Consider the following 10,566-nt stretch of genomic DNA (forward strand, 5'->3'; position numbering starts at 1 on the left):
TATATATATATATATATATATATATATATACAGTATGATAAGGTGTGACGGATAACCCTAACCCTATTTTAGAAGTAACTGTTCTTTTGCATTCCTACAGACAGCCCACCAAAAAAATCATCAAACCGGCCCAAAAGAAAAGAAGCCCCTTAAGGATATGTAACCGAGACATTGGACAGCTGCGCTGATTGACAGCTAATTCAGATCCAGTCAAACAGTGGGGGATGAAGTTTTCATTGGAGACAGAACAATAGCTGGCAGGCAGCTCGCAACCCTCGTACCGCTGCGTAGAGGTAGAATTTGGCATAAAAATACAGCTCAGTCTGACGAGGAGCACATTCCCTCACACCCAGATAAATAAACAGCAGCAGTCAATAGACTACAATCTGCTCCATCTTTCTCTCTTATTACCAGCTAACATCGATTTTATTTTTCATTACTCTTGTCTTTCCCACCCGCCCGGCAGAGGCAGGTGGGTGAAGAAAGGACACAGTCAAAAATATGAAACGGAAATATGGATTCCTTTCTCTTTCTTTCTTTCTTGCATTCTGTCTGTTTGTATCTCTCCCGTTTATTCTTATTTTTTCCCTCCCCTCTGCTTTTCTCTCTAATCCTCACTTGGTCACCATCCGTTTGTGCATCTGTGTGTGTACGTGAGAGGCCCGACAGCCCTCTGAATTGAGTCGTATTGATTCGAGAGCAGACATTTTATTTCGACGATGCATCAGCCAAGATGCACGGCATCAAAAGAGCTGAGGGGATGCTTTCATGTCGATGGAGAGGGTGTGTGTGTGTGTGTGTTACCGCCTGAGATCAAGGTTCCTGTTTGTGTGTTTGGGCAGAGAAGAAAAAAAAAAGATACAGTGTGATTGAGAGAAGCAGTGGATGGTAAAAAAAAAAATATGAGGACATGTGTAGCAATTCTATATAGTCTGCAAAATTAGAATTAGAGTGTTCCAAATCATAGTACACTGAAATTATTATATATATTTTAGTCCTTCAAAGCCACCGGATGTTATGCTGTTTTCTAGTGTATACATACATGCTCACTGAGGTAAAATTTCCCACCGTTAGCACACAGAAGAAATGCAGTTTGTGAAATCTCTTGTTCAGTTGTACAAAAATAGCACATTTGTTTTCAAATTTATTTAGCTAAAATGCGATAATTAAAAATAGTAAATGATGTTTATCTGAAAGTCTAACAATGCAAACAGTTTTTCTGTTAAGGGGTAGGTTTAGGGTGAGGGGATATAAAACTGTCCCCACAGTTCTTGAGTGTGTGTGTGTGTGTGTGTGTGTGTGTGTGTGTGAGAGAGAGAGAGAGAGAGAGAGAGAGAGAGAGAAAAATCAAGTAAAATGTCAATTTGAAAAATAAGAAGACATGGTGACATCAACTAAAAAAGTACACTTATTTCAGAGTTGGAGCAAGTTATTAAATTTTGTTATTCTGAATAATGGAATCAAAATGTTCACAATAAGACCAAAAATGTGCGGTAAGTCGTTAGGGTAAGTTCTGATTTCTTGTGGCCTTTCAAGTAATGAGCTAGCTGCTAATGCTAACATGCAAACAGTCTGTGACCAATTTTGTTGAAACATGGCACTAAGTTTAGGACATAGTACAAGTTATTTGACATGTTGTTTTCATTCCATTATGATTTTTAAGTGTAAAACCAATACTGATTGGGTCATGAAATCTCTTTTGTCAGGCATCTGGTGACAAGAGTCTTTTTGACAGGCATCTGGTGACAACAAGTGAAAAATGAGGATATGCCAGATGAAAAGTGGATTCGTTTCAGAGTCAGAGCAGGTTATGATTTTTTGATGATTTCTTTTTACTTCTGAATAATGTGCCAAATCATTCACAATAATACCAGAACATGTGGCTTCTCAAGGAATCAGCTGGATACTAATGCTAATGTGACAAAACAGTTTGTTGTAACCAGGCACAATTTTTTGGACGTAGGACAAGTAGTGGTAGTAATATTCCAGCAGTGATGTACTGGCTTACTACATATTTAAAAGTACACTCTTTCTTATCACCAACTAGATAAGTGCATACTTTCAGTGTGCAGAAGTATGTGACTGAAATATACCCCATGCCTCAAAGATGTTGCAGCCACAACGGATCAAAGTTTGGCAGTATGTATCAAGAGAGTATCAGCATGTTATGAATTATACACTAAGAAACTGTTAGGGAAAAACTGTAATATAAACATTAAAGGAGTTTTGGCTTAAGATGGGCTGCTGTGATCCTGGAGCATCCTCATGTAAAATTCTGATTATAATTTCCAAAAGAGCCCTTTTTCCCCAACATGTCTCCATACACAGCACTTATACAAGACTTGCACATTGCACACTCATGCACACATGCAAACACACATTCTGCATGGCGCCAACGAGGAAGAAACGGCATCATTCTATTAGAAAAAGCCAACTAAAGCAGTGCGCCTTTCACTGGGCTCAGGAACTATTTGACAAAGAGGGGAAGTTTAGCTACTTTACCTCACGCAGGTCAACATTACACAGCAAATATCACACCCTGTGGACTCACAAAATACAATCAAGTGCATATATAAAGAGATCCTGACAGACTTTGATTCCTGAATGAAGGAAATGTGTAAAATGCATTTCAGAAAAACTTGTTTTGGATTTTTGGAGGATTATTTTTGGACTCCTGACAAGTGTTATTCATTCATTCATTCATACATTCCTGTATCGGCATATTTCTAACTGAAACTGAAAATTTTAGGCAGGGGATATCGATCGGTTTATCCCTTTTTTCTTAAATTGCCAAAAGTCACATAACAGCCATTAAGTCATAATTTACTATCAATTATATAATATATATAATCATTATAAACATTAGCCTCAAAGCTAACACAAATGGGCAAAAGCCACAAAACTCTCATGTCATTTCATTTTATTGAATCTTTAAATGTTAAAATATTAATTGTTTTATACACATATGTGACCCTGGACCACAAAACCGGTCAAAAGTCATACAGGTATATTTGTAGCAATAGCAAACAATACACTGGTTATGGGTCAAAAGAATAGATTTTTCTTTTATACCAAAAATCATTAGGATGTTAAGTAAAGATCATTTTTCATGAAGATATTTTGTAAATTTCCTACCATAAATATATCAAAACTTAATTTTTCATTAGTAATATGGACAACTTTAAAGGTGATTATTTATTCGCCTTTAGATATGTATGAATTTTTTTTTTTTTTTTTTTTTTTGGTTCAGGGTTATATATGTGTATGCAAAACGTATTTTACAATTTATATTATTTGAATATTATCAGAGCATATATCTAAACAACTACAGAAAAGCATTAAAATAAAATGCATTAACCACTTAGCATAGGGGCCATCTTCCACTTAAAAAGACACAACAGGCGGCTAGCATGCAGTACATCAACCAGAATGCTGGCCTCGATAAAGATGTGTTACAGAATGGTGAGAATAGCAGAGAGGTGGGAGTGGAAAACTTGAGTGAGTGTGGAGTGGACTCTCCTCTCCTCTCCTCCTCTTTCAGAAAGCCCTCTCTCCTGCGGTTATGACACTCTCTGCAGCAGAGGCGGGAGGTGGGAGTATGGGTGCTGGGTGCTTCCTACTAAGAACACAGTCTGACCCAATTTACAGAGGACGCAGAAAGAGAAAACGAGGGAGGGGTGGATGATAAGAGAGAACGGGACTAGGGATACAGGCAAAAGAGAAAGAAAGAAGATGCAGTATAGCTCTCCAATATTCACCCCCTTTTTTTTTTTTGGATGATCCAACTGCAAAAACACAAGGTCTGTAAAATAATGTATACTGTCCAGACTTGATTACTGTAAACCTACTGTCATCCCAGTTGACCTTCAACATCAATCCTTGATCAGCTTTTTATTTTTTTCATCAAAAGTAAAGATCCCTAATATCTCAGCAAATATTTGGCCAAAAGGAGCAAATTACTTAAAATTGGCGATCAAATGGCGACATCTCGTGGTCAGAGAGGATATTATATTACAAGAACATAGCACGAAAGTTATAATTTGAAATAATAATAATAAATTATATATATATATATATATATATATATATATATATATATATATATATATATATATATATATATATATATATAAATATATATAATTTTAAAAAAATATATATAATTTAAAAATTACTTTACACAGCAATTAATAATAGCCTACTACAAAAGCATTTAAAAATGACTTTAAACAGCAATTAATAATAGCCTACTACAAAAGCTTATCACATATTAAAAGCATAGTTCATCTACAATCTCACTTTGTCCGACAACTAGTCAATTAGGCTATTTTACACTTCTCTTTCTCACACTCTATATAAATCAATAATAATCTGATAGATAAAAGGCATTATCACATGACAATAAAGTTTAAGAAACACTTTTAAAGAGATCGTCCCCTTTTGTAAATAGCCAGTTGGCTTTTGATACTGTACAGCCATGAATCATGATTTGCTATTTCCTAGTAGATTGCAATTTGTATTCTTGAGAGCTTTAGACTGGACAAAAGTCTGCATAGTCCAAGATAAGTCTGTTTTAAATCTATAGTTTATCTGCAAAAAAAAAAAAAAAAAAAAAAGGCACCCCTAAAAGCAAGTTTAAGGCACTAATGTAATATAGCATGATTGCAAAGATAACAAACATGGACAATAAGCCGCAAAACTCCCAATTTAATTTCATGAGTTCTTTAAGATTAAAACAGCTTAACCATCTCTATCCCAATGAGGAAAGGGAAGTTCTGAATGTGCAGCGCTTGCTTAAAAATCCTGTGGAGATCCAGAGCTGTAATGAGCTCAGTGGAAAGCAAATAAGATATTATGCACAGCTTCAGGCCCACCGCAAACATGAAATATGAAGAAATGTTACTGAAAAATAAGAGAAAAGGGAACTGGTGAACAGTGTAGAATATTATCATTACATTTTAGAGGAAAAAAAAAAACTTATGAGGACACAATAGCCTATATTATGATTATTATGTTTTGGTTCCTTGTCACTGTTGCCTTTAGCTTGTTAATTTTAGGCAATTTTGTCAACTTTATTGCAGCGAACTGGAAGAGATCTTGGAAGAGAACTGAAAAGAGCTGGACGATGACATTAATGAATCAATGATGAACTGACTTTAACTGAAATATTGACTGGTTACTACTGTCCTCTTTTTTAGAGTTTTACAGCAGAAGTGAATTTTGTTTTCATTATTGACACACTGTCTACCTATTAACACTGTAAAGCTGCTTTGACACAATCTATATTGTATAAAATGTTATATAAATAAAGGTGACTTGAACTGACTCCTTTAGCAAACAATGTAGGGATGCTCCCAGATGAATTATGTATATAACTGTTAAGAATAATAATTATTATATATGGATTTAACTGTTATAAATAATTATTGTTGAACTATTATATCACATGTAATAATAATAATAATAATAATAATAATAATAATAATAATAATAACTCGTTGTACATGGTCTTTATTACTAGTCTAAAAACTGTTTTTAAAATTATTTATAATAAAAATGTGTTTATTTTTAAAGGGACTATGTACAATTTTAACATAAATGTTTTCATTTCATGCATTGCACTGAATTTAGCCAATAGCTGGTTTTCATCCACGGTCCCTTGGCAGGATATCATAAAACAAACGCATACAGTCAAATAAATAAATAAAATAAAAATATTAATTATTCGTTCTTCACAACAGTAAAAGTCAATGGGGACTTTCTGTGTACGGCCACTAGAGGGAAGACAAGCATTCTAGGCTTAAATTCCCCGTATGATGACTGTCTTGTGCTTCAATCCTTCAATCCGTTTGCATTTTTTTTTTTTGCTCACTAGCAGATGTCGCCACATCCCATCATCAACTACGACAGGTAGGCCGCTTATAGGAAAACAATGTAAATAAATAAATATGAATCTCAGTCTCTCCCATAAAATAATTACTTCTAACTTAAAAATATATATATATATATTAGTTTTCAATCCACTTCAGACCAGGGTTATTCTTAATCTGTTGGTGAGTATGTATAACCATCTTGGCATTATTACTGATTGTTACAATAATTATGGCCCTATAAATGTTTTGTTTCCTCAAATCTAAGTGTTTTATCTTATTTTCTGGTAAAATGAGTAGATACACCTTAATCAAATGATAGTTACTATCATCCAGGGTTCAGCTCCACTCATTTCTGATGTCAACATTTCACTTTGACTAAAATTTAACCAGAGAAAGATCTGGAAACTTTGGAAGACTAACCTGCAAGCTGGTGGACCGCACATATTTGAACTTGATTCGACTCCGACCTGTGCTTCACTTTGTGTTCTGTCCTGGCATTCTGGTTATCACCATCGTCATGTCAAAGTCTAAAATTTCAACACCTATTAAAATTAAGCATTTGCAAAATATTTTTCAGAAAAACAATACAATAACAAAATAAATTAAAATAAAATACAATGAATATGATTACTAAACAGAGTTTTAACTTCAATAGAACATATACATTTCTGCCCATAAAATCTAATGTTTAAAGTATTACAATTTTCAAGTATTTCTGAAAATAAGCACATACAATCATGACAATATGTACAGACTTTGATTGACCTTAACTGAGGCCATGCTTTAATGTCTGTTGCTGTCTGTCATGTGAGCCACAGAATGACAGATTAGTGTAGTTGATCAGATACTGAACAGCAAAAGGCTTCACTCAGGACTCATAAGAGTCATATGAGCTGAAAAATGTGCACTCTATTAGAAGACAACTCGCACCAGATCCAACCTAAGCATCATGAGATCTGGACAGGACTCTCATTATCTATGTGGGAAACACGAGATGTGTATTATGGTAATGTTACAGCCATCTCGTATCTTTATTTGGGTCTGGTCAGGTAACAAAAGCCCAGTTTTAGAAACAACTCAGTGTAGCATTGTTGAAGTATAGTAGTATGATGGGTGAAATGCAACCTGTCAGGTGACATCATGTAAGGTTAAGAGCTGTGGAGGTTAAAAGATAAAAAAAGGTTAATGTGCAATATAACTGTCTCAGGTTACGTATGTAACGAGACAATGTGTCCTCTTGGGGCCGCTTTGGGGAACACCTCGTCGTGTTTACCACGCCGCCATGTTGAGGGGAGTGCAGGCCAGAATCATGGCGAGCACTAAGTACCAACTCTACCATTTCCATGGGAATTGCCCCTGGGACGTTTAGATGGCTGTCTGTGACAGTACCCCTTACGGTCAAAAGGCCTAAGCTACATACCCAACTTAATTGTTAGGGCCCCGGCCCAGGGTAGAGCTGAGGGCTTGGAATCAGGAAAGATTCCTTTACAGGGATACGACTAAGAACCTAGCATTTCTACCAAGTCTTGCCTGTCACACAGGGGCTACCGCTAGCTTACTCAAAAGCTTGCTGAAAGAGCTGTCTCGACAGTTCTCTAGTAGCAAAACCCTGTTTAGATAGGTTTCCGATGATACATAGGTGGAGTGGCACCCAAGATGAACGAAGTGGTGGTACGAAGCAACCGCGTGAAACTCTCAACATATAGGATTTTAGAAAGAACGCAGAATACTAGCGTGCGAACTTACCACAGTGTGGATTTCAGAAAGTGTGCAAAGACTTCACGTGCAGACTTACCATAGCATGGATTTTCAAATACTGTTCTCTAGTGCTCTCGTGGCACTCTGATAGAGCAGCTCATAGATGGAATGTTGCATCTCAAAACAGTATGATTGAGAGTCATCCACTCGATCTATGGAAAAAATACTGGAGCGCTCTGGGGAAAAAATAGAGAACTCAGTGTCATATGAGAGGAGAACTCCGAGCTCAGAGTAGCGCGCTCATAGGCGACCCTTTTTTTTTTTGGAAAAAGGGGAGTGCTGCTAAATTACCACGAGATTCACCCAAATAGCCCCTCATGTTGAGGGAAATGATGCTTGAGGTGTATAAACAAATACACACTGGCTGAATGGAGCCCAAGGAACCAAGGTCTAATCATCTCAAGAAAGGGAACGAAGCAGAGCGCGTAACCCTTATTGTACAAGATTTCAGAAAGTTTGCAGAGTCTTGCAAACTTACCACTTGTAGATTTTTAGAAAGTGCACAAAGTGTTCACGTGCACAATGACCACCATGTGGTTTTGAGAAAGTACACAAAGCTTAGCGTGTGTACTTAAAGGTTCCTAAGCATCGCAGAGGTGCTGAATCTCACGGGAGAGGCAAGCTCAATTTTACAAACCTCGGGCGAGGGGAGCATCACCTGAGGCAGCATATACAAGGAGACTTCTGTAATCGCCACCTCCACTTCCTGCTGGATGCAACAGCACCCCTAAGCGGCCAGGAGACCCCTCGGGGTGACCTGGCCGGACATCCATGAAATTTCCTGCAGTGCTGTGCCAGGCCTGATGATCAAGGAGGCTCCATCAGAAACCTGTGATCTCAGCCGCCTAATACCGGAACATGAAGCCGGATGGCTGGTGCTGGCGAGGGTTTAGTAAACTGTAACTGTAACTGTAACTGAGCACTGCAAAGGAAACTCACTGAGTTTATTAGTAGACACGTAACCACCAGCAATTAAATACACATAAGTACATACAGAGAGGGTTACATTTACTCACCCACCCTCCTGCGCTGGAGCCCCGCTCAAGGGGCGCCTCCTTTTAGTCTGGACCATCAGTCAGGTGGTTGCTATGAACATAGAACCATAAAAACATTATAGGTCCAGCATAGGAGACTGTTATGCGAGAGGTTTCCACCTAACCTCGATTGGGTGGAGAGCTGGTGGTTACAGGGGAATTAGGAAGGGGAGGATAAAAGCAGAAGTTAACCCTCTGAAGTCGATTAACGCATTATGAGGCTATTTTCTCCTGATAACCTTAGACTCCAGAGGGTTAAAAATCCCCAAAGGGAATGAGTAGATACCTCGGTATCACTCCGATTCGGACGAGAATGCTGCCTCGTCTAGACCATACCCCTTAGGTTCTGCTTACCTCCTCGTGACCCACAATTCCTCTAACCCCTGCCCACAGGTGGGGAAGGAGCGTAAGTTGCGACACTAGCCTTCTGTGCCCGTCTTTGATCCTCAGATCGAGACAGGCCAGGACCCCTATGTTGTTCGGGCTCAGACCTGGACCTTCGTGGAACGAAGGATCTGAAAACAGCAGAGTTCGCCTTCCTGAACTTCTAAAAATCGCTGTCTCAACAGAAATAACGAATAGCTCAGAAGGCAAAACCTGAACATAGAGAAGAAAGCATTTTCTTTCCTCCCAATGTCTGCCAGGTTCATCCACAGATGTCTCTCCGCTTCCACCATGGCCGCCATAGTCCTGCCCATGGCGGAGGCGGGCCGCTTGGTAGCACAGAGAGAGATCAGTGGTGCGGCGCAGCTCAGCTACCACATCAGAAAAAGGCCCCTGCCAGGTCTCTTAGCAGATCAGTCTGATATGCTTGAAGCACCAGCATTGTGCTGTAATAAAGCCACAGCCTGACCTGCTATTGCATATGCCTTGCCATTTAAGCAAGATGATTTTCTGAAGGGGCTTAAATGGCAAGGAGGGAGATTAAGAGAGGATGTTTCCCCTGCAGAAATAAAAAATTTTCACAGATAAAAATTATTTATAAATTATTTATAAAAAAAAAATTGCTCTTTCTACAGGGGGCATTCCCTCATAGCCGGCCGTTTGGCGCATCACCTCGATCTCGGCAGATTACTTTCATGCCGAAACCGATGGATGCGAGAAGAAAACAGCATCTTTCATTTCTTTTTAATCTCTGTATAGAGATCATGCAGAAATAAAAGGCTCACCTGAGCTGTAGGGTTATGGTCAAAAGGTAATTTTCGCTCAATAACCTCAACAGCTCTATATACGCAGGGCAGGATAATTGAGAAGGCTCAGCCTCAGCCATCCTCAAATATCTCCTGCTTTTCCTTACGAGCGTGAAAGGGAAAGTCCATCTTTAAACCATTCAGACAGATCCTCCTATATTCTCACAAGCTCATTCACTTCCACGCCTCAATGCGGACAGGTCCTAAACCGCAGGAAGCAGAGCGGAGCTTTTTCCATTGAAAAAATGCTCACAATGCACGCAGATTGCCTCCTCAAAGACATCGCGTGCGTGCTCTTCACCCAAACAAATGACGCAAAGATCGCGTGTGTCATCAGGTGTAAAATAACGCAGACACGGATACACACATCATCTAAATGCTTGCTAGTTGTCGCCATGATAAACAGAGAAAGATCGCCCTTACTGGTTCTTTCAGATGCACGCTAAAAACAAAACGATCAGTGAAGACAAAGAAGATAGTGACGTGCTCTCCCGGTGCTTATTTATAGTCGCGCCGGTAGTGATGTCAGAGGCTGTCGCCGGCCAACAAGTTGGTGTTTTTTCAGTGTTTGCTTCAGACATGGGTCACGACGAGGTGTTCCCCAAAGAGGCCCCTAGAGGACGCAGTTCGAAGTTCCCTCGAACGGGAACTGCTTGGACTGTGCACATGTGAACTGCCCATTCCCATATTTTTCGATACCATCCATTAATT

This window comes from Carassius auratus, chromosome 27 (assembly GCF_003368295.1).
Source record: "Carassius auratus strain Wakin chromosome 27, ASM336829v1, whole genome shotgun sequence".
Classification (NCBI taxonomy): Eukaryota; Metazoa; Chordata; class Actinopteri; order Cypriniformes; family Cyprinidae; genus Carassius; species Carassius auratus.